At 34.7% G+C, this 25,336-nt stretch overlaps 1 long non-coding RNA gene across 1 annotated transcript; it reads left to right on the top strand.

Annotated features, from left to right (window-relative positions):
- The first annotated feature begins 243 nt into the window (after nt 1-243).
- Nucleotides 244-25,035, top strand: LOC140612059 (uncharacterized). The gene is made up of 4 exons (XR_012013377.1): nt 244-553; nt 4,576-4,706; nt 5,972-6,078; nt 24,560-25,035. It is a non-coding gene; the product is annotated as an uncharacterized lncRNA (long non-coding RNA).
- The last annotated feature ends 301 nt before the right edge of the window (nt 25,036-25,336 follow it).

Below are 25,336 nucleotides of genomic sequence, written 5' to 3' on the forward strand. Positions count from 1 at the left end.
AAGAAAGAAAGAAAGAAAGAAAGAAAGAAAGAAAGAAAGAGAAAGAAAGAAAGAAAGAAAGAAAGAAAGAAAGAAAGAAAGAAAGAAAAGAAAAGAAAGAAAGAAGAAGAAAGAAAGAAAGAAAGAAAGAAAGAAAGAAAGAAAGAAAGAAGAAAGAAAGAAAAGAAAGAAAGAAGAAAGAAAGAAAGAAAGAAAGAAAGAAAGAAAGAAAGAAAGAAAGAAAGAAAGAAAGAAAGAAAAATCTGTTTTGAACATACCGAGTTTGAGGTGTTTTGAAATGTGCTGAGTAAAATAGAAATGTATCTCCAAACTGAGAAACTGAGATTACAGCCTCCAGTCCCTATGCATACTTCAGCATATCCATCTTCTGCACTGCTGTCAACATGACTTGACAAAAATTCGACTTTAACCATATCATTCCTTTTCATCCTTCATTGGCTCCATATTTCCATAGAAAAGAAGAGTTTCAGATTCTGTTTGGGACTCCACAATCTGGACCCACTTGCCTCTCCAGGCTTTCCCTCGTGCTCCTTTTTAAAAACATTTGCTTCAGGTAAATCAATATATTGCTCTTTCACATTGCCCTTTCTTTTTTCTTTTTTAAAGATTTTATTTATTTATTCATGAGAGACACACACAGAGAGAGAGGCAGAGACACAGGCAGAGGGAGATGCAGGCTCCATGCAGGGAGCCCGACGCGGGACTTGATTCCGGGTCTCCAGGGTCATGCCTTGATCTCGGGTCTCCCAAGGTGGCGCTAAACCGCTGAGCCACCCGGGCTGCCCACCCTCTCATTATTTTTTTTATGGCTCTTCATTCTGCATAGAATTCCCCAACAAGCAAACAAATTTTCTAAGACTCCAACCAAGAGTTCCCTCTATCATGCCTTTGCTAAAGCTAGACTGGACCATCCCTCTGTACAGTGTATGTCCCCATCTGTGTGCTGTGTGTACCGTAATCCTTTAATACACTAATTTCTCAACTCATACTCCATTAGAACACCAGGTACATTAAACAACATTGTTTTTTACTTCTTCAGTGTATTGTACAATGATTGGGGTGGAGGGAAGGAGAGAAGAAAGAAGATTAATGGAATGAAGGGGAGATATTAAAATGCACGTCGCTTCAAAAATAATTCTACTCTTAAAAATGTATTCTACAAGTGGTACATCTGTAGATGGACAGCTACCCATCCACATGTGTAGAAAAATGTGAACTTGTTGGTGTTAGTGGTACCAATCAGTAAGAAACAACCTAAACGACTCTTAATAGAAAACTGGTTAAATCAATTTTGATATAGCCAAGTAATGAAATACTTTTCAGATATTAATAAAATTTGGTTCATTTACGTGTGTTGATACAAAAAAGAGAGAATCAAACAATAAGATGAATTGTGAAAATCATTGAGTAGAGTATATTCCTGTTTTAATTAGGGGGCAAGCATTCAATTCTTCGGCCTGCTGTGACAAATTAGCACAAACTCGGTGGCATAAAACCACAAAAATTTATTGTCTCCTAGTTCTGGAGGCCAGAACTTTGAAATCCAGGTGCCAGCATGGCTGTGTTTCTAGAGAAAATTAGATCCATGCCTTCTTTATCTCCTCTTCCTTCCCAGCCGCCTTGGCTTGTGGTTACATCACTCCAATTTCTATCTCCAACTACACGTCTCCTTTTCCTTTGTTTATCTCTTATAAAGACACTTGTCATTGGATTAGGTCTTAACCAGATAATCCAGGATAGTCCTATTTTATAATCTTTAACTTAATTGTGTCTCAGAAGTCCTTTTTCTTTTTCAAAATAAAGCAATACTCATATGTTCCAGGGTTTAGATGTGGAGACACCTTTTGATGGGCTGCTGTCAACCCATTACAAACAGTTTCTTGTATTTACATATGGAAATTCTCTGAAAGGCTACACAGAAATTACTGAGATTGGATTTTTTTCCCCTCCACCAAAAGAGGAAACTGGTAATCCTGGTATGGAAAAGAAAAGTATACTTGTATACATTAATTTATTGTCTGAATTTTATTTTTCACTATTAATTAAATTAATACTTAGATTAAATAAAATGTTATCTAAATCGTAAAATAGTTACAAAAATTACCAGTTAAAATTATTCCATTTAATAACTTGAAATTTTACTTTCAAAAACCCCTTGCTATGGTTTGGATGTTTGTGTAGCTCTATAATTTCTGTGTTGAAATCCTAATGCCAAATGTGTTGGTTTTAGGAGGTGAGATCTTTGGGAGGCGATTAAGTCCTGAGGATGGAGCTCTTATGTATGGGATTAGTGCAGTTATAAAATAGACCGCCACATTGCTCCCTCATACCTTCTCTCACGTGAGGATACAACGTGAACACTGTGGCCCAGAACAGGGCACTCTTCTAACATACTGCCGGGAACTCTGATCTTGAATCTTCAGGCTCCACTACTGGGACAAATGAATCCTTGTTGTTTGTAAACCACTCTGTTTTGGTATTTTTGTTATGGCAGCCCAAAGAGACTAAGGCATCCTTTATATAAACAAATCAAGTAAAATAGAGAATGGCCAAGGAGTTGTGATAAGGCTAGCACACCCTAAGACAAAGACAAGCTAAGGTATGTCGAGTTTTATGCAATGACTACACTTTTATCATTGGGAGGAAAAAGGAAATACTAATTCTAGAGGGTCATGTTATTTAAATCTACTTCTGTCCTAGCTCCTTAAATATTAGAACTCTAAAACACATTCGTGCTATATCAAATATATCAGTGTCCCTATATCACAAAGGAGAATGGTCATTCTCCCCTCCCACTCCTAGACCACTGCAGACAGTGTCACTGCTTTGGGCCCTGGAGGGTTAGGGCATCCACCACTGGAGATACACTCTAACTATGGAAATCCAGGAGTTACTGTGGAGCAGCAGGAAGTACATCTAGTATCATCTGGGGCGATGAAAGTGACTTACAGAATGACTTTAATTAAAATGGTGGAAATGACTAGTTCTTGAGCACATATGATATTTGTTAACTCCCAGACATAATCAATGTGGTTTTTCTCAGAGATAGGAGGTCTTCTGAGAGAAATGAGCTAAAAATTGCCATGATTAATTATATAATTATATGGTTATATTTTCCTAAAACGGATTGAAAAAAATATTATTTCTGCATATTCATGTACTTTGCATATGTACAATTAATGACATGACAATAATCCCATTTATTGTATACCTGTTTCCTCCGAGAAGTAAAAGGTTCTCCACTATCAACTCATTATATATAGATAATTTTTTAGAACAGTTTTAGATTCATAGCAAAATTGAGAAGGACATTCAGAAATTGTCTATATACCCTCTCCCTGACACATGCATAGCCTCCCCCGTTATTAACATTTCCCACCAGAGTATTTTGTGTATGATTGTATGTATTTATTTATTTGTTTGTTTGTTTATTTATTTGAGAGACAGAGAGACCACAAGCAATGGGAAGGGGCAGAGGGAGAGGGAGAAGCAGACTCCCCGCTGAGCAAAGACCCTAACTTGGGGCTCCATCCCAGGACCCTGAGATCATGACCTGAGCGGAAGATAGAGGTTTAACCAACTGGGCCACTCAGGTGCCCCCAGACAGTACATTTGTTACAACTGATTAATCTACATTGAAACATCATCATCCAAAGTCATAGTCACTCTTGATGTTGTATATTCTATGAAGTTTTACAAATGTATAATAATGTGTGTCCAGACAGAATAGTATCACTGCCCTAAAATCCTCTGTGCTCTGCTTACCCATCCTTCCTTTCTCCCTAATCCCTGACAATCACAGACCATTTCACGGTCTCCATAATTTGCCTTTTCAAAAATGTCATAAGGTTGGAATCAGACAGTACATGACCTTTGCAGATTGGCTTCTTTCATCTAGTGATATGTATTAAAGTTTCTTCCATGTCTTTTCATGGCTTGATACTTAATTTCTTTTTAGTACTAAATCACATTTCATTATTTGGATGTACCACAGTTTGTCCATTCACCTACAGAAGGACATCTCGGTTGCCTTTAAGTTTTGACAATTTTCAGTAAACATCCACATGCAGGTTTTTGTATGGACAGCAATTTTCAGATCATTAGGGTAAATAACAAAGAGCACGGTTGCTGAATCCTATGGTAAGAGTAGGTTACCGTGCCCTGGCTCACTACCGCTGGTGGTAGAAGCGCTCCACTGCAAGAAATAATGGGAGCCACTATCCCAGTGAAAATCACCTGCTGGCTACGTAGTTCCTTCTTAAGGGCAGGCCAGCCTAAGGGTGGAATAATGTATTTATGCCTGTTAGTCCTTTGTTTGGGGGGCTAGACGTCCCTTTCCTGCTCTATCTCCTCACAAAGAGGAGACATCAATCTGGATTTCCCGCAGGAATTTAGGGCCTATCCAGCTTCTCTCTCTCTCTCAATTCAGGGTAGAACTTGGAATGATAGGAAAGGAAGCAGTTTTAATATTAGAAACGATTTATTAGAAAATTCTCGCCCTGAACTGGTGTAGCATGTGATATGGAAACTGCCATTAACTTTTTTTTGTTTGTTTGTTTGTTCTTTTCTTTTCAGCTTGGGAGAAATTTGCATGACATGAGCGTTGTTGAGATTGAGAGAACTCCACTTCCAGGCTGTTAATGACTCTCTGCCCCAAGTCCAGGCTCTGTGGGCTACAGAATGGGTTGCTGCAGTAGTCATACCAGGTCAGACACCATGGATTAGCACCACAGGGGGGAATATGAGGGCCACTCACAGTCAGTCTGGAATCTATTTGGGTGCAAACTTCCCCATGATTATCCACATCAGCAAACTATGGAGGGGCCCTGGTGATTCAAAAGGAACCAGAAAACAGAGACATGTCTCAATAGCGGTCTTGTGATCACTTCCAGGCATATGAGGTTGAACCTTTTATTAATGTTCTCAGGCATGACAGTTAGGAATGGATGGACATTCCTTACTCTTCAGCATGCATGCACACGTGTGCATACACACACAGCAGCACAGTGCTGTTTCTACTTTTGTTAGAAACCGCCAAACTGTCTTCCAAAGTGTTTGTACCATTTTGCATTCCTACCAGCAATGAGTGAGAGTTCCTGTGGTTCTACAGCCTTACCAGTGTTTGGTGTTGTCAGTGTTCTGGATTTTGGCCATTCTAAAAGTTGTGTAGTAGTATCTTGTTATTGTTTTAATTTGCATTGCCCAAACAACAAATGATGTAGAATATCTTTCATGTCCTTATTTGCCATTCATGTATCTTTGATGAAGGGACCTTGGTTTGCCCTTTGACGTCACTTCCCTGATGAATCTATGAGGAGCTGTGTACTTTTCAGTTTGTTCAGCTTTTTACTTATTAGGATAGAATGGGAACTTCCAAGCTTCCTACACAATGATTGGAAAACAGAAGTTTGTGGTTTCTTTGTTTTAGTTTAAATTTTTATTCCTTTTAGAGTCTAGCCTTCTGCTTATCTATATTTAAAGTATAACCAAAGTAAACTTTCCACTGGTATAGGGACTGTCCATCCTATGAGGAAATGAATATACAATTCCAGAACTATTTTTAATTGGCAACACTATGCTAATTGTCTGGGCATGGGCCACATGCTTATCTGTGAACCAGGGTATAGTACTCTCTGGCCAGCTTGGGCCATGTGCCCAATGCTATTATGGTGGATACAGACGAAATAGGACTACAGGCCATAGAGTGGTAAAAACAAAAGTCTGGGCTGACTAAACGTAATATCCCTACAGTTCTAATAAAAACATTAACGAAGAGTCCTTTACCAGGGTAAATATCAAACAGATATTTAAAAACTTTTAAAAATCATTGTTTTCATAAACAAAATTAATATAGCAGCAGAATAATGTGTACAAAATAAGTTAAGAAAAAAGAAATACTGACATAGAAGAAGGATCTGTGATTTTGTCGTCTGACTCTAGATACTTAAATTAGCTGCTTTCATTTTCACAGAGGCTTTTTAATCTTTCCCAGTCCTAAGGAAATCTAAGAATGGAAATGGAATATAGAAGAACAAAACGAAATGAACACATTATGGTGATAGTACTGAAGTGCTTATGGTAAGCACATATACCCATGCATTCATCGATTTCCCTTTGAAGCTGTCTGCGCACCCTTCCATGTGCTATCAGCGTTGTTGACATCCTCATTCAATTTCCAGCAGCTGTTCTGTGCATGTGTAATAATTTCATGTCTTGGGGGGAAAGCTGGATCTTTTCAAGTCAAGGAATAATTATTATTTCAAGTAGCTCTCCTTTTTCAATGAGAATCCTTTGGGGGTCAGTCTAGCTTCTAGCCTCTCTGTGAATGAGAACATTGTGTTTATTGGTGCTGAAATTCTGTAAACTATAGAGAGGTTCAGATTCCATTCCTTCCTTCTTTCCTCACTTCTACCCTTCTATGTAAAACTCTTTCTTCTACACATTAATTGGAGTACATGGCAGTAAGATATTATGCATGATGTTAAAACTGCTTCTAATGTGATCTGCTTTTTTATCCTGTATAAGCTGAAAATGTGACTTTCAGGTAACACTGACCAATTTTTAAAGCTTATTTATTTCTTAAGAATATTTGTATTTTAAGACTATTATTCTTAAATATTTTCTGCATTGTCAAGATATTGGCTGAGTTTTTGGAAATTCTGAAGATTTTTTTCTTATGAATCCTACAGTTTTTATCAATAATAGGAAAGCTTATTTAAGGGTATTTCATAACCTTTTATATATATGAATGTAATTGTAAATGCAGCTACTTGAAAAATGAGATAAGCACTATAGCTTATGATTATTTCTTCATAAAGATGTCTAATTTCAGGAAAAGATATTTTTAACTCACAAATAGTAGTAATAGTCTTGGTAAACAAATATTATATGATTAAATGTTTTGAATTCTTTAAATGCATTGTTTTATTGGTATTAAAAAGTTCTTGGTAAATCCTTCCTGTCAGGTCAACTGAGAGACCTCTTCTACTAAGCTGTGAATACTCTGAAATCTCTGCCATGTATTTAAGGTTTTCTAAAATTATGAGACTGTCATTAGTTAGTGGAGGGAATGTCAGGGAGAGAGAAGAGAAAAAGTTTTTCTGCCTATTGGTAGGATGTGTCAGAATTAATCAACAAATGGGATTAAAAAAAATTACACATGCTTCCTCCAAACCCAGCAACATGATTCTGATATCAAGGTCCTATGCCTTGAGAATCACTATCTCAATGAGCCACTTTTTTTTGCTGGAAATATGTATTTCAGTCTTCAAGTTGTTGAGATGATCAAAATTTTGAGAACCACTAAGCAAATCAGGAACATGTATTAAATCAAACTAAATCTTTAATGGTTAGTAAAAAAATATTCAGATAACTTTTTTTTCTTTATTCACTACATATTTTCTTGTGTTATTGGGTAGTCTTTATTCAAACTTGTTATTCATCTTAAATTAACATTTTCAAAATAAATATCTAGGAATAAATTATCTTCCTTAGAATTTTAAACATTTTAAATTATTTTTTTAACTGAGTATGCCATACTTATAGAACAATTTGTGTGCTCAAAACTAGTCTCCATCTTAGATTATAAATTTCAGGAGTCTCAGGATTGTGTATGTTTTATGTTCCAACCTCAGCACTGTGTTTGGTATATTGTAGACAATGAATTTTTAAATGAAAGAAGACATTTATTGGTAAGGAGAGAACTTCACAATTTATTTTGGACTTTATTTACATTTTATGTACATTACAAAATAATCACTTGCTGTATAGAAATTCTGGGATCTTTATCAGGAGGAAAACTTAACCTAATTATAGTTTTTAAAACAGAACCCACCAGGAGATACCTATTAAATGGAAATAGTATGAAGATAATTCCCAAAGATCTTATTACACTAGGAACAAATAAAAGGCATATAAAATATCATTAAAATATATATTTAACCAATGATCTGTTACGATGAAAAGTATATTTTCCATAAATACCTACTACTTCATTGCAGAAACATTATTTTCCTCAAACTTAAGTTGTTTTTGTAGAAAAGTAAACATTAAAGCCATAATACTTATGTGGTAGAAGTAGCCTACTAATACTTTAAAATAGTCAAAGATCATTCTTACTTAAAATATTAGATAATATTTTGAACTTTTATTAAACTATTCTATTAAAACATTATCATGATTATCACAAATTGGTTTTTAGGGAAGATGACCAGAAGCCTGTTGCTAAGTCAAGGAAGAGCTGTTTCTGTCATCAGAGGGGCAGTAAACAAGCAATACAAAATTACAGTTGTATAAACAAGTTAAAGATTAATGGTTCCCACACTGTTTTCCTTTCATTGGCCCCTTTGGTAGGTCAAATGACCCGACCGTGTAGACCACCTACTCACAATCTCACCACACACCCAGACACTAGCTCTAAGTTTTCTTACTCCCTCCCTGCTCAACTTGGTTTTTATCATTTAATGTTACAGGAGAATGAAAAATAGAGGAGTCAGTTACTGAAATGAAGGAAAGAAAAAAGATCTAGCAGCCTCACAGGTGTTCTTTTGCAAGGTGTTAATCATGTACCTAACTTGTGTAAGGCTTCAAATTTAGTTCTAAAATCAGTGCTAGGAGACTGTAAAAACACTAACACTAATTGTACTGTTTCTCCAGATGCCATTTAATTTTTCTTTGCAAATCAATAACATTGATTTTTACCAATAAAATGATACAGTAGCAATTGATGTCTATGGTTTGGTATCTATGATACCTATGATTTGAGATTTCTCAGAAACTTAGAACTTCAAAAAGAGCACTGCTAAATGTAATCTATACTTTCAACCGCACCCGTCTCCTCATCTTTAGTGATGTGTTCTGAAAAGCCAACTGAATCTTTGACCTGAAAAATGACCGTTTTCTAAAATTATGTTCCGTATTTTCTAGATTCATTCTCTTCCCTTAAAATCTATCCTCTTTCCTTTTTTACAAAGGGAAGTTACTTACCTTTAGCTTTGATTTGTACTTCTCACACTGAAGTTTAAACATGAAATGAAACACTTTTTTACTTAAAGAACATGTGTTTAAAAGTTAAAAAATACCTTAGCACACTGCAATTATTTAATAATTGGAAAGTATTATATTTTATTATTTTATGAACTTTTATCACCTTGCTATACTGCTATAGCATTTTGCTCAGAACTCACAGATCTGTTCTTTATGGGAGGTATTTTAAAATACCTTCTTTCTCTGAAAAAAAGAAAAAATACCTTCTTTCTGTTATAGCTATTAGGTAATTTTACTAAGCAAGCATTTTTATTCATGTTTCCAAAATGCATTTTCCTCTTAAACGTAGAGAATTAGCAGCAATTTAGTTTATTTTACAAAGCTCTGTGAGTACTCTAAAAGGTCCCTTTCAAAGGGAGATAAAAACTAAAGGTGATAATGAGTCCATCCAGATGGAAAGAAGAGATACTAAAAGAAAAAAGAGTCATAAAACAAAAATATCTCTAGATCAAAAGGTATTTCCTGTTTCTAATCTTAGATTGTCATAGTTTATAGATCATTTTCCCCAAGAACATCTTTTATCTGTTATCTTTCTAACTTACATTTTGAAAAAAAAAGAAGTCTGATTCTATCCATTACAAAAATCAAATAGTTTGTAGTACTTCTCCTGCTTTTAGTAGATTTACAAATATCGAACAATTTTTGCTTTGTACCACACAGAAACTGTGTTTTTTTTTAAGAATCTTGGAAGTGTTTACAAAATGCCATATGACAAATAGGAACAAAAACATGCTAATAGAGAAATAGTCCAAATCACCAATTTGGGATGTCACAGGAGTATATTCTCTTTGTAGAGGAATCTGACAAACATTCCCCCAGAGGCATAAATGGGCAGAAAAGTGGATGCTACACAAAGAAAAATGAAGTTAACTGGAAGCAGAGTAAAGTGAAGCAAGCCAAGTTAAGCCATTAAGTCAAGAAGAGTATTAGTATAAATATATGTAATATTGAATACCAAAAGGAGAACATTTATTTAAAAATAATACAAATGTTTAAAATTAATTTTTCATAGTATCCAATATTTCAGTATTTGCAAAAGGAGAAGAAACATCAACAATTATATAAGGGAATGAATTATTCAAAATCTTGAAATTATGAACTTAATTCCATTATTAAAAAAAGCTCAAAAGCTAGTTTAGTGGGAAGAGGGACAGAATCGTACTTTAGGTCTTCTTATTTACACATCTTTACTAATATGTAGATTCTTTCTTTTTTTTTTTTTTTTAAAGATTTTATTTATTTATTCCTGAGAGACACAGAGAGAGAGAGAGAGGCAGAGACACAGCCACAGGGAGAAGCAGGTTCCATGCAGGACCATGATGCGGGACTCGATCCGGGACTCCAGGATCACCACCTGGGCTGAAGGCTGACACTAAACTGGGAGCCATCCAGGGATCCCCTGTAGATTATTATTTCTATGAATATTTATTTCAATAGATGTATACATATTATTTTTCCCTATTAGCTAAAAAGTTAATATGGAGACATATGAATGTAGGCCACTACATTAAAAATCAGGTATTACATCCAAAAGATGAAAAAATAAATATAATAAATTGGGGGGCAGAAGTTACCTATTATAATTTTAAATTAAATTAAATCTTCTGTATAAGCTATACTTAATTACAGAACTATATCACTTATCCATAATTAATAAAACTCATATCAATAAAAGAAAAATTAGAGCACATCAGAAACATTTAAAAACTTTTAAAAATCACTATCTAAGGAAAACAACTCATAAAAATATGAACTATTTTTTCTAGTTTCTGTTTATGCAGTTTATCGTTATTCTTGTTTTTGGTTTTGTTATGTCATCATTGTTTGCTTTTATATACTTGTAATCATGTAACTAGTCTTTCCTTTTTCACTAAAACATCTATCATAAATATTTTTCATATTAGTATGAATGACCACAGAACCGCTTTTAATGATAACATAACCATGTGAATATAGCATATTATACTTATTCTCCTATTAATAAATACGCTTTTGCTTCTTATGTTTTTTTATTTATTTTTATTTATTTATGATAGTCACACAGACAGAGAGAGAGAGAGAGAGAGAGAGAGGCAGAGACATAGGCAGAGGGAGAAGCAGACCCCATGCACTGGGAGCCCGACGTGGGATTCAATCCCGGGTCTCCAGGATTGCGCTCTGGGCCAAAGGTAGGCCCCAAACCGCTGCACCACCCAGGGATCCCCACTTTTGCTTCTTAATATTCATGTAAGATTTTAGTTTGGTATGACTCCACGATCAGCTTAAAATAGAAGGCTATGGGGCACCTGGGTGGCTCAGTGGCTGAGCATCTGTCTTTGGCTCAAGTCGTGATCCCAGGGTCCTGGGATCGAGTCCCACATCAGGCTCCCTGGAGGGAAGCCTGCTTTTCCCTTTGCCAATGTCTCTGCCTCTCTGTGTGTGTGTCTCTTGTGAGTAAATACATAAAATCCTTAAAAAAAAAGAAGGATATAATTAAATAAGTTCTAAGTCACATATTATGCAGATTATTCTAGATGCTATTTTGAGAAGAAACAATAAGAATGAAACCTGTTAGGTTGCTAACTGCAAACATCCAAGAGAGAAATGATGGCACAGACTAGATTGAACACAGCAAAAGGTTGAGAAGTGATCATTTATGAAATAAATATTGATGGTATAGCCAATTACTTTTGCAGATGGATTCGATCAAGTGTAAGAGAAATAGAGAAATCAAAAATGACTCCACAGTTTGAGCAAATGGAGAGAAGATGCCATCCACTGAGATGCACACCATGTGAAAGCTGAATTTTCCAGGGAGGTGTGGATTGGAGTGGGTTGGTGTAGGTGCAGTGGTAAGGTCAGAAGTTCAGTTCAAAAAATATCAATTTAACATCCAAGAGAATATTTAAAGTAAGGCTTGAATATGTGAATCTGAAATTCAGGAAACATGTGTGGACTAGAAATATAACCACTGGAGAACCACTGGAATATAAATGGCTTGTAAAATTCTGAGATCATCCAAGAAGAAAGACTAGATAGGGCTGAGTTCTAAAGACTGTGCTTGGCGCCTCCAGCAATATAAGTTGGGGCAGGACAAGAGAACCAGGTGGAGGCCTCAGCGAATGGAGAAAATTCAAGAGTATAATGCCTGGCAATTAATAAGCAAATGTACAGGGGCACCAACATGGCTCAGTCTGTTAAGCGACTGACTCTTGATTTCAGCTTAGGCCATGATCTCAGAGTTGTGAGATCGAGCCAGCCTGTGCTTCCCTCCTTCCCGCTCTCCCTCTGCCTGACCTCCCACCCTGGACCCCTGTGCCCATACACATGCACACTCTTTCTCTCTCTCAAATACATAAATTAATATTTAAAAACCCACAAATATACCAAAACCCCCCATAAAGTATACTAAAAATAAAGAGTGATCAATTTAATCAAATGCTCTATATAAATCAAAGCAAGGTAAAAGCTGAGAGCCAACTGTTGAATCCAGCAACATGGTAGACATTTAAAATATTGTCACTTATCCATTATAAAGTTAATCATGCTCGATAAAGACAAGTAGAAGACAGTAGAACAATTTTTAAAGGGGCAAAAAAATTCATCTTTGGGTGGCCCTGCCACCAAAAGAAAGGGAGAAGCCCACAGGCAACTCTTTGCAAGGATATTACTGAATGGGAAGAGAAAGGATGCAGAAGTTTGGGCCAATTGTTACAAACAGTAATTTTCAGTTTGTTTCTCTTAAGACCGTGGAAACAATAGCATGTTGCTATGCAGATGAGAATGATTAGAGGGAAAGTTGATGATTTAGGAGAGAAAGTGGAGCAGCAATGAAGCGATGGATGTAGTGGAGTAGGTTAGAGCAGGAGGCATCGACTTCAAGCAGGAGCATGGAGAATTCACCTTTGTTGATGGCAAAAAACAGAGAATAGCTAAAAGGAAGATAAATGTGTTGTTGAGAGCTGGCGGGAGTTCATTTCTGGTTGCTTTTATGTTCTCACTGAAATACTCATCAAAATCATCAGCTAAAAGTGAGGCTAGGGAAAGAGTTGTTTGGGGTTTGAGAATTGCGGCCCCAATTTGAAATTAGTACAGCCCGCCTAGTTGAGAGATTTCATCCTGCTTTTTTCTGTTACCCACATTATTTATATTTTCACAAATGAATGGTGCCATGTGTCTTTTCATTATTGTTTTTCAAAAAAAAAATGAGTGTTAAAATGGATCTCCTTCACCTACTCTCTCATGGGCTTGATTCTCTGAACTGATTTTGTAATGCTGATAGCATATATATATATATGTATATATATATATACAATTTTCATATATATATATTTATGAGCTATATAACTGAGATATATAACCATATATATGGTTAACAATCAGAAGAGCATTTAATTCCTTCGAAGTTTGTAAGGCAAGGTAGGAGTTGGGGAGATTCCTAGAAAATATACAGAAATGGAATCCTGCCAAGTGTCTTAATTTACTCCCTAATTCATTGTTTCTATGTGTGTGTATGAGAAGGATACAAGTCACAAGAGTATGACACTCATACATAACTGAATGCTTTCTTTGGGACAAAGTTTCAATCTATTCATCTATATGATTTTACAAAGCAGAATCATTCTAGAACTCAATGAATTCCTACTTCGGTTGGAAGTATACTGACCTCTGGAGTAGAGGTGAGGCATAATATTTCTCTAGTGGGAAACAAGATTAAGGTAGTCTTCAAGGTAGTCTACAAGATTAAGGTAGTCTTACAAGGCTCCTTCAAAGCATATGATATTAAGTAGAAATTCAGTTCATGGAGCATGGGGACAAGCGGTCGTTTGATACGCATTCATCGATTTGCTCTTAACTTTCACAAAAATTAAATTTAGAAGTTACAATTTTCCTCCTTTAATTTAAAATACTGGGGTAGTTTGAGCAAAATATGGTCACAACTTACATTTTGTGCCAAGTGTTAATATTTATTTTATCCAAGGGAGTTTTCTTAGCCAATATTAAAGAGCACATATGGTTCTTTTCTGTGGAAAATACTTAATATATGTTTTTAGAAATTTGAAAATAATAACAATAAAAGTAATCTATCAATCGTGTGTTTCCATGTGCTCAGACACACACACAAAAACAAAACACAAAGTTTTATTTTCTTAGATTTTATCCAGCAGTTATAAAACACCATATTTCATTTAATTTTGGAATTATTTGTTCTACTATTTTGATTCATTAGTTTTCTTAGTTGTTTTGATCTTCTTACCTCATTTCTTTATTCAAAAAAGTAATAATAAGTAATTTTAAGTTACCAAGATAAGCTAAGTCATAACCACTGTTTTTAGTACTTAATTTATTAAATATATAAAACACATTTACTCATTATAAATAGGTTGCAAATAGTGTATATATACAAAATCAAGTATTTCAAGTTATCAAAGGTAAACTTTAATAAAAGACAAATTAGAATTACAAAATTTTTTACAGCACATTTTGCCATTGTTTTGTTTAACTTTCATTTTCAAACATGCCATTTTGTTTATCTCCAGATGTGCAGAGCTGTGAAGACCATATTGAGTGGTATCATCATTTTTATTCCAGTTTCACTTCATCAAATTTCATAGATAACAATGGAAAGAAAGAGAATTCAACTCAGAGGGACAAGACCTTAAAAGATTGAGTATAATAATTTAGATTAAATATAATGGGAGCATCTTCAAAGAAGTACATTCTATGCACAATAAAATATGAAATAGTTATGACCTTCCAAAGTCCTCTGGATAAGAGATTCCCCCATGCATCTTAGAAACTTACCTCCTTTATTTGAATGGCACCAGAAATTCCACGAATTTTTTTAGAATCTAAAACATATTTCTTTGTAATGAATGAGTATTTCTATCTATTGAGTCAGTGCATTGCTTCAAGAGCTTAAATGTAAGAGGGCTTAAGTGTTTAAGGAAAACACATGTAAATAAATTTTAAATATATGCACTTTGGGAAAAAGTTTATAGCGAGTAATAATGGCAGAAAGTAGTTTAGGAATAAATGCGATACTCAATCATGCATAACAGATTGTAAAATTCTCTTAGCAAGACTCTATGCCTCATTCTGCTTACCATATCCTGGATGCTTTTTTGATCACTTCTTTCCATATAAGATCGTACTGGGACAAATGCTGGAATCCATAGAGGCAGCCTAAAATGGATTAGGAAAGGAAAAAAAAAGGAGAAGAAAGAAAGAGAAAAGAAGAAAAGAAAGGAAGCTCATACACTACAGTAATAAATGTACATTGGTGACTAATCAGATAAACACTAAAAAATATCACATTTTCATTTCTATAATTTAATTAAAAATATTATAAAATCTTAAATTCTTCATTTTCACAAGCAATATAAGGATTGTTATTTGATCTTTACTCTCACAAGATCTATAAGGAAACATTATTTTCACAGAGTGTCTGAATATGTGTTCTTCCTTTTTTGGTGAAAAATAATACATTAACTGCTAGAAATAAATAGAAACAGAAAATATTGTGAATGAGTTCACATAGCATTGAACATTGAATTCTTAGACATTTTGATTTGATATCCTAGATATAAATTTAAATAGAAAAAATATCAGTAGTTTAGTATATGTAATAGAAACTATTTGAAAAAAAAAGTTAAAGGATTGTTATACTGTGCATTTTCATGACATGACCTTCTCCTAGTTAGCTCAGATACATCTCCTTGAGAATAATTAAAATGTTGCAGTGAGAGTGTAAAAGGAAAACAAAAATCAATACTCAGACTATATTGCAAATACGAATTTTTGAGAAGATACCAGGTTTGAGAGTGAAGCATTGCTGAGGAAGAAATTAGTTTTTAATTTTTTTACCACCCATTTTACCAATCAAGATTCAAGCGCTGTAAACCAGGCAATGGCAGGAAGTCTTAGGTTGACAGGAAGAAATCAGCAGACTCTCTGAATCCTGGTTGTTACAGGGAAAGTACCAGGCAAGGAATCTGTCAGGTAGATGTGCTAATTTCACTTCTCTGAGTTTGGCCTGCAGGTGTGAATGTGTCAATTAGTTTGATTAGAAAGCTGAAGACAAAAAAAAAAAAAAAAAAAAGAAAGCTGAAGACAAGGAACTTTTGTCCAATTCTCCATTTGGGACACTTGGAAAGGACTCCTCTCCTCTATGGAAAGGACCCTGTGCCAGCTTAAGGGACAGCATTACAGTTATGGGAATGGGGAAAAAGCCACAGAGAAATAAATTATGGGATTAGCTTCCAAGTTCATCTTGGTCCCTATGTGGCAAGAAAGAACATTCCATGGTGGATGGAGTGCCTGGAGCAAGGATCCATATGGAAGAATGGAAGAATGGAAGTCTGCAAGACAGTAAGGGCTAGGTAACTGGGAGCCATTGGTGAAGCAGAAAAAATTTCATTTTGTGTTCATCAGCCTCAGATATCAGGAAAAAAAATGCCAGGAGCAGAATATCCAAAGTAAGGACCAGGCCAACCAAATACTGTGGCAGACACAGAACACACACCCTACAGGGGACTGAAATCCAGTATCTGATGGATGAATCCAAAGACTCTCCTTTTTTTCCTTGTATATATCTAAAGATTCCAAATTGGACCCATCCCTGAACTCAATACCATCCTTGAAAATATCAAGTGCATAGAGAGAATGGAAATAACAGTCAGGATTTCAGTTTCTAAGGACTGAGGATTTTCTTAGAGGACTGTTAAAATTATTGGATTGGAATAAATTTTAAACCAAATTGAACTAACAGTAGCCTTTTATTTCCAACTAATCATAAAAGAAGTCAGAACTATTATAGATTAAACAAAATAAAGAAACATTTTTGTTGTTCTTCTGGGCATCAACAGTGGCATCTCTGTGACACAAATAGCAAACAGCATAAAAAAGTATCAATATTGCAAACATTAAAGATTGCTAAAATACTCTAGGGGAATCAGAAAGGAGAACTAGAGAGTAACAATCATCAAGTTTCTTGGCTAAACTAAGCACTGTTTTAAGTATTTTGAATACATACTTTTTTTTTTTTTTTTAGATTTTCTTTACCCATTTACCATTTTACAACTGAGGCTGAAAAAGTATAAGTAAAGTACTTGGTCTTAAATTTCAAAATATTGACCCTAATATTCTTTTTACAAACTGTTCTGCTAAGAGATGAAATGGTACCAATCATTAATTTTATTTATATTCGTATTTTAATTGCTATATTTATATTGTTATTTAAATATCTGTACTTGTATTGTTCAAGGTAAGGGTTTAGTTATTTGTAGAATATTTTTCTGTAATAAAATATGGTTGGAATCAGGTATTTCTGCCTATTATTTGATTCAAAATAAGTAGATGAGTATAGGCATGAGAAGTTGAGATTATAATTTGTGAGGAAAAGAGAGTTGTAATTACTTTAAACCTACAGGACTATAAAACTGACTTTTATAAAAATTTTATAAAAGTAAAAAACACATTTATCTCTCCCCCCAAATTATAAGATAACTATATTGGACATTGGAGAAATGAACTGAATTTATTTGGGAGAGCTTCAATTCCCTACAGTATTAGGAAAATAATACAATAAAAACATCAAATTTGCAATAGTATAAATTCAATACGCAGGGTGCATGATGAGAATGAAAATAATTCCTATTAATAGATTCTACATTAGTGGGGCTTCTGGGTGGCTCAGTCACGATCTCAGGGTGATGGGATTGGGCCACTTTGTGCCCTGCACTCAGAGTCTGCAGAGTCTGCTTGTCCCTCTCCCTCTGCTTCTCCTCCTAGTCTTTCTCTTTTGCTCTCTCTCTGCTATAAATAAATAAATAAACAAACAAACAAACAAATAAATAAAATCTTTAAAAATGATTCTACATTAATAAATTCTAATAAAATTAATAAAAGGTCTATTAAGATTGATCTTAATAGGAGATTTAAGACCTCACAAAACAGCTTGCAATATACTCTTAATTCAAAGAGTCCTATCTCATCACTAGAAAGTTTCCTTAAGGGGCCATGCTAGGGCATCCCAAAGTTATCTGTTACATATGCACATACATAGTTTCAAAATAGTAGGAACCAATAAAAGCATTCTATTATAATCATAATTATGAGTATAGCTAGCATATATAGGTTTAGGAGCAAACACAAATTATTCATTGAGTATTTAACTAAGTCTATGGAAATAGCAGTACCCAGGCAAATTTTAAATAGGTTAAAATGGATTCAGAGTGAAATGGACATAGGTCAATGTTTTTCTGGGAAAAGTAAATCATTTTGGTTAAACGAGTGTCTCCTGTAGATTTCCTATTAGTTTTTATTGTATTCAGTGGATATATTAAGCTACTGTTATTGATAACTTTCAAATCTCAAAGGTAAGGTACGAGCTGAATTATTTTAGAGTATGTAAAATTTGTCTTATAAAAAGTTAATAGAAGACAGTGTTGAGATTTCTCAGAGTTAGGGCTTTTGGAAGTTAAGCCAACTGAAAACAAAATTGAAATGTATTATGAAAACTATTATTTTTTTAGTAGAGTGGGTATTCAATAGCATAGCTGGAATAAACAAGATAATATTGGGGGAAAAAACCCTAGTAGCTGTGCTAGAAAAGTAACTTGCAGTTAGTTCAAAAAGATTATTTTCCAACATCAAGTATATTTACTTTTTAATTCTTTTGTAAAAGTAAAGAGACCTGATTCCATGTGAAAGAGATTAGGTAGGAAAATATTGTTCCTACTCTAATTTGAACTCTAACGTAAGTAAAAAGTAAAGTGTATACATTTTTATTGAGGCTTTGGAAACTGAGTTCAAGTTCTGATTTAGTCAGGGCTTGGGGTAACCTGGAGTAAACAACTTAACCTTTCTGTGTGTCAAGGTCAACAAAACAAAAGTGTTGAATTAGGTTATCACCAAAGTTGCTCCCAACGTTAAATGTCTCTGACTCTGAGACTTCCAAAAGTCTGGAAAATAATATAAAAATTCAGCTAAATTATTTACCAGTGAAAGCAGTTATATAAGATAAAGGATTTCACTAAAGAAGATTTCTAAATCTTCTGTCATTTGCTTATGGCAGGGCGTGTGCATTAATGGTGACCCAGCAAAATTTAATTTAATCCTCTCAGACAAACATGGGAAACAAAGTGCCAAATAATTTCCCCATCTCATTTACTGAAATTTCATCCAGATGTACAGTTTCATCCAGATGTACAGCACAGACAGTTCAACTCTGGCTGTGCAGAGAGCAGTTCGTGATGAGAATGGCATAGGCCCTATGGCCCAACCCTTCACATGACAGCCTGGCATAGCGTGAATGTTGTCTTACCCTTTACTGTAGTCATACTCACAATAATACTTAAATGGAAAGGAATCTGAAACTGTCTCTTTCTCTTACACACACATACACATACACACAGCTTCGCTTCCAATGATTTGAACTCTTCTGCAATATTTAGAGCCATTTCAGCAAAAAAAAATATGAATCATCCCATTTACCATCATTAGAAATTAGATAAATATCACTCATATAAATACCAAAAAGTAGAATTAAAGACATTTGTGTTCATTATTATTACATCAAACAAGCCATAATGATTTGATTCTCTGAGAAATTGTTCAGTAATTTATTGAGAATTTACTGTAGTCGATAGCCTGTTAGAGGCTGAGACAAAGAATTACTAATATTTACTACCCTGTTATGAGTATATTAAAGTGAAATTGGATTTAAAAAAGAATTAAAGTGGCAATTATAAATTAAAAACTGAGAACCAAGAGTGTAGCATATTTGGATTCTACTGCCTTGATTGATAATAAAGCACCAGAAATTTTACCACCCTTGCTTTATACAATTAGCACAAATGTTAACACAGTGAAATAAGTAATTTATGTCATAGAATTATTTTTATTTTTTTAAAGATTTTATTTATTTATTCATGAGAGATGGAGAGAGAGAGAGAGAGAGAGAGAGAGAGAGGCAGAGACACAGACAGAGGGAGAAGCAGGCTCCATGCAGGGAGCCTGATGTGGGACTCGATCCTGGGACGCCAGGATCACACCATGGACCAAAGGCAGGCACCAAACCGCTGAGCCATCCCATATGCCATAGAATTATTATGAAAATATTTTTTATCTCATCAAACCCACTGAAGGGATATGGGGACTCCTACCCCAAGATATCTACCATCTGTATATTCAGAATGATTGCCAAGGAGGAAGGACATGCCTCTAAATTGGATCAACCACAGGATTCTATGTTAAATCAGTAAACAAATAAAGGGACTCATTGATATTTTAATAGTAATTATCAATCACAGAGGTGTGATGCTGGAAGAGGTCATCAGAATATGTGACCACTGGTTGACCTACAACCTGGACACCAGCAACCAAAGACTCCTCACCTTTTCCTCTGTCTTTGGAGTATACATTCTGCTTACCATTTCCACAGTGGGAGCTGTTCCAAGGATATAGCCTTGAAAGAGTAAGGTACTGTTGAGACAAGCTAGATGGTATATGTGACTAATTAGGCTCCTATATAAATTTTTAATTTAGGCTCCTATATAAATTTTAATTCATCTTGTGGCCTTTCAAGATAAGCCTTGTAAGTACATTTTCTCACTTATTAAAATTTAGTAATTCTATTAATTTAATTGTTTATTTCATTTTATAGAAGTTTTGCATCTGAACTTGAGCACACATCTATTTAATATTTTTCATGATGAAATGGAAAGTTCACATAAGCACTTTTGCACATTGAAGTATGATGGTTTTCTTGAGGAAAAGCACTTGCACAGTTGAGTTGTGAACTGAACAATTCCTTTTTTAAAAGGAATGCCATTTTTACTTCAGAGTATAGCAGAAAACAATGGCTACTGAGATTTGCATATTTGGCAGACATTTTCTCAGAAATGAATGAAGTAGGCCTCTAATGTTTAAGAAAACAACTGGCAACCAATGGCAAAACTCAAGCTTTTAAGTGAAAATTCAATGTTTTAGAAGATTCCCATCTGATATCATAAGCTTGACAGTGTCCCAATATTTCAAGACTTGTCTGATGAGTTTGGTAGCAATAGTAATAAACATGATACTGAATAGTAAAATACATAAAGTACTACCCTGGTACTGAATAGAACATATGTAAAAATCTAAAGATCTCCTTAAATTGGTGAATCAGTGTTTTGTGTCTATTACATATTTATTTCATATATAACTATGAATCTATTTTGTACATTAGTTTTATTTTGCATTTTTAAATAACGTTAAAAATTGAAAGAGGTTTTTACAATGGAAAATACATTAAATAATCTGAGTATAATTGTGGACTTGACAATAAGCTGGAGATTCAAAGATTATTTGAAACCTGTCAATAGGGATGCCTGGGTGGCTCAGTGGTTGAGGATCTGCCTTTGGCTCAGGGCGTGATCCTGGAGTCCCGGAATCGAGTCCCACATTGGGCTTCATGCATGGAGCTTGCTTCTCCCTCTGCCTGTGCCTGTGCCTCTCTCTCTCTCTTTCTCTCCCTCTGTCTCTTGTTCTCTTAAAAAAAAAAAAAGAAAGAAGAAAGAAAAAGAAAGAAAGAAAGAAAGAAAGAAAAAGAAAGAAAGAAAGAAAGAAAGAAAGAAAGAAAGAAAGAAAGAAAGAAAGAAAGAGAAAGAAAGAAAAGAAGCCTGTCAATATGTGTCAGAATTCGAGTTGGATTTTATCCCATGGAAGTTTAAAAACTACAATTTTAGAAACCCAGTACAGGAAGGGACCCAAGGGGCTTTTTGGTTCTCTTCTCTCACTTTATGACTGAGGAGTCTAAGGACGTTTGAATAACTCATTTGAGATTACACAATTGGTAGCAGAGTGATGACTAGAAAGTAGTATTCTGACATCGACCCAAAGCTAATTCATTTCCAGTCCAGCATCTGCCTTCCTAGAAGTTATTCACTGCTCCATGCTTCCCACTACATTCAAGCACCCCAAATACTTCTTTTTTAGATTTCCATACCTTTTCACCATGAGTCTGTGGGTCAAACATCAGCTCAGCATTGATAGTGTTGCCATCTTTAGGCAGGAGGGTTATCCAACTAACTATTTGTATTAGAATGTGGTGCTATTTTGTTACTTTTTAAAAGAACAGAATTAAAAAAAAAAAAAGACCAAGTACTACAACTAGTAATTAAAATCATTGGCCCAGAAAATTAGTTCATTTGAAGTAAAGTCAAGAGTTTCTTGCAATTTTCGATATATAGCATCAGAGTGTTCACTCTGTTCAAAAAGTATTCAATGAATTCTTGTGTATTTGAATTGAACAGAAGTGAATTAAAATGAATTGAATTGAGAAGTGAGCTACCCACACTGGAAATTGTGGTAACTCCATGAGGCCGTTAGGAGGCAATGCAATTCGGAACATTAATTTCTATGAAACCACAAATGATGACTTTTTTCCAGCCTTGATTTCCATTTTAGTGTTGAAATTCAAACCCATGTTGTACTTAACATTCCAGAAGATGAGAATATATCATTATCAATTTTTTTCCTTCACTAGGTTAGGTAAGAAGATAATGTACTCTTTATTTTGAATGAAAATATTCATGGCTGAGACTACAGTAGGTTTATTGTGGGAGGAGGGTGAGGGTGAGGGAAGTGAATAGTTTGGGAAAGACCTTGAGAATGTCCTTGCCATCCAAGAAAGATAACTATCTTCCTTTTTACAGTATTCTCCAGAAATGGGAAAAGCCTACCATGGTCGGAATTCCCTATAAACAAAGAAACAAACAAAATCCTGCCTGCTGTTGATCTTGAAATGTTATATACAACGCAGATGGTGGTAATGAAAGATGCAGTTGAATGCTTCTCTATTATTGAAAAGTTTTAAACTGTTTAATTGCTGTACTATTTCATTTCATCCCCTTCTGTCATTTTAATAATATTTCTAAGAGAAACAAAGAAATGTCTATAATAAATTATTGCAGGAGTATACTAAGTTTTCTCAAGCACAAATCTGATGAGAATGGAACTTTAATGATTCTGACTCTGTCTATTCAGTCGTAGATGGAACCATTAGATCAACAAAGCCAGCTGTTTTTAAGTTCCATTAGGAGCCAGTATTAAAATAAAAGTAAATATTAAGTCTGAACTTACTTCTATTTTACAAATATTGTCATTGATTTTTAAAAATACTTTGCCTGATTTATCTTTTCAATTTCAACTTCTTCAACTTGATTGTAAAATCTTTTTTCTTCTCATTTTGTGTGTCAAATAGAACGTGTTTCTCCCCGGAAATAAGATTCTTTGAGCTACCCTCATGACTTCAGCCACCACATCTTCCTTTCGAGGACTCCAAAATATCCTAAAGAAGTGTTGGGGTAGCATCACTACCAATTGTGACATGAATAAAATTAACTTATGTCACCATGTAGATCATTATATCCTGAATTAAGGTTAGATTTCGAGAGACATTATGAATTTAAGGAACTCATTGGGGCTTATGTCAAAACCACTTTATAATAAAATCTTTATTTTTCCACCAGAGAAACTGTATACTTTTTTTTAGTGCTTAACTCACAGCTGCACTTAGACAATACCAAACTGCTCAACCACGAATGACTAATTTTATCATAATATCCTCGATTCAGGGTGTCTGGGTGGCTCAGTGGTTGAGCATCTGCCTTCTGCTCAGGGCTTCATCCCAGGGTCCTGGGATCGAGTCCCACATTGGGCTCCCTGAAGGGAGCCTGCTTCTCCCTCTGCCTATGTCTCTGCCTCTCTGTGAGTCTCTCATAAATAAATAAATAAAACCTTTAAAATAAAAAAAAAAAAAAAAGAAGTGTTGGGGTAGGACCACAGAGATATTTTCTACAAATTGACTCAAGTATTTTATGAAAGTTCTATATGAAATCTTGCTACTTGAGTAGGCTCCTCAGAATTTGATATGGTCCAAAATAGTTGGGTGGATGGAGATTTATACTCCTATCAGATAAAATTGAGAAACCAGAAAAGGTTGGATAAACTTTCTCAAAAGTCAGCTTATATTTAACAACAATGCAGAGAATGGGGAAGGTGTACATGTTGAGAACTTACTATTGCCACATAGTTCACACATATTAACACATATGAAGTGAGCATTAACACAATTTCATTTTAAAATTCTACTCTTGGGAAAGTTAAGTAATATCTTCAAAGTCTCCCTGTCATTAATCAACAAAGTGAATATTCAAATGATTTTTTATCTTCTATTCATAGTCTGTATTGTTTTCTCTACTCATTTCTCAGTTGTTCTTATAGCCTCGAAAGATTCTCTTATTGGATTTGGTAACTACCTGTTCAGCAGCAGTAGTGGAGTCCCTACTAACCCTAACCCTAACCCTAACCCTAGTCTAAATTTCACTTTCTTTGGTCAAGATGCATTTTTCTCTACCTCTTTACATGTGGGAAAACACACAGAGAGAGACCCATTAAAAATAACATGGGAGCATATTGGAATCATAATTATTCCAGCACTGCATCAGAATTCGACTGACTAAATAATGAAATTATTCTATATTTTCAGGTGGAAAGAGGATGGAAAATAGTGCTCCACCATGCAGATGTTCTAATCTCGATGACCCAGAGTAAGGAAGACCAGCAATTGCCTGAAGATAACCAAATGCCACACAGCTTTTGAGAGAGAATTGTCAGCTTCTCTATCACTTGAAGATAAGACATGGGATTATAAGATTTATCATGAAGAGATATTTTTACAAGTAGTTTTTTAATGAAGCTCTATTTTTCAATCCATTCTTCTCTTCTTCTTCAGAAAGAAAGACAAAAAACAAACATTTCCTAGCCATACTAGTAAGATCATCATAGCTAGTAAATTTTCTGAGAAGTAGAGAATATATATAAATAAAACTTTAAATATATATGAAACATATTTTATAAATACACTAAATTCTCTATCATCTACCTATTTCTCATAGGAATTCAGAATAGAGAGCAAGGCAATATCAGCAAAGGTATTACTTAAATAAAAGAAATTGTTTAGAAGTCATGCTTCTGTCCTGACTATAGGGGGAGTATATTTCTAGCTAGTTGATCATTTTTTTCAAATTCCACTGGAGATGATGGATTCAGTGTGCCTAATAAGGAATCTCCTTACTCAAAGCGATTGTAACGTCACAGCCATTCCATTGTTTCTGGGCAATGTCTATTTTAACTCAGCACATTTTAAAATCAGCAATTATTGCAAAGGAAATCAGTATTGTTCATGACAGTCCCACCATTCTTCTCTGAAACAACAGAGACTTTATTAAAAACGAAGTTGTATATGGCTATTTTTTTGAGGGTT

The sequence above is a fragment of the Canis lupus genome, chromosome 20 (assembly GCF_048164855.1).
Source record: "Canis lupus baileyi chromosome 20, mCanLup2.hap1, whole genome shotgun sequence".
Lineage (NCBI taxonomy): Eukaryota > Metazoa > Chordata > Mammalia > Carnivora > Canidae > Canis > Canis lupus.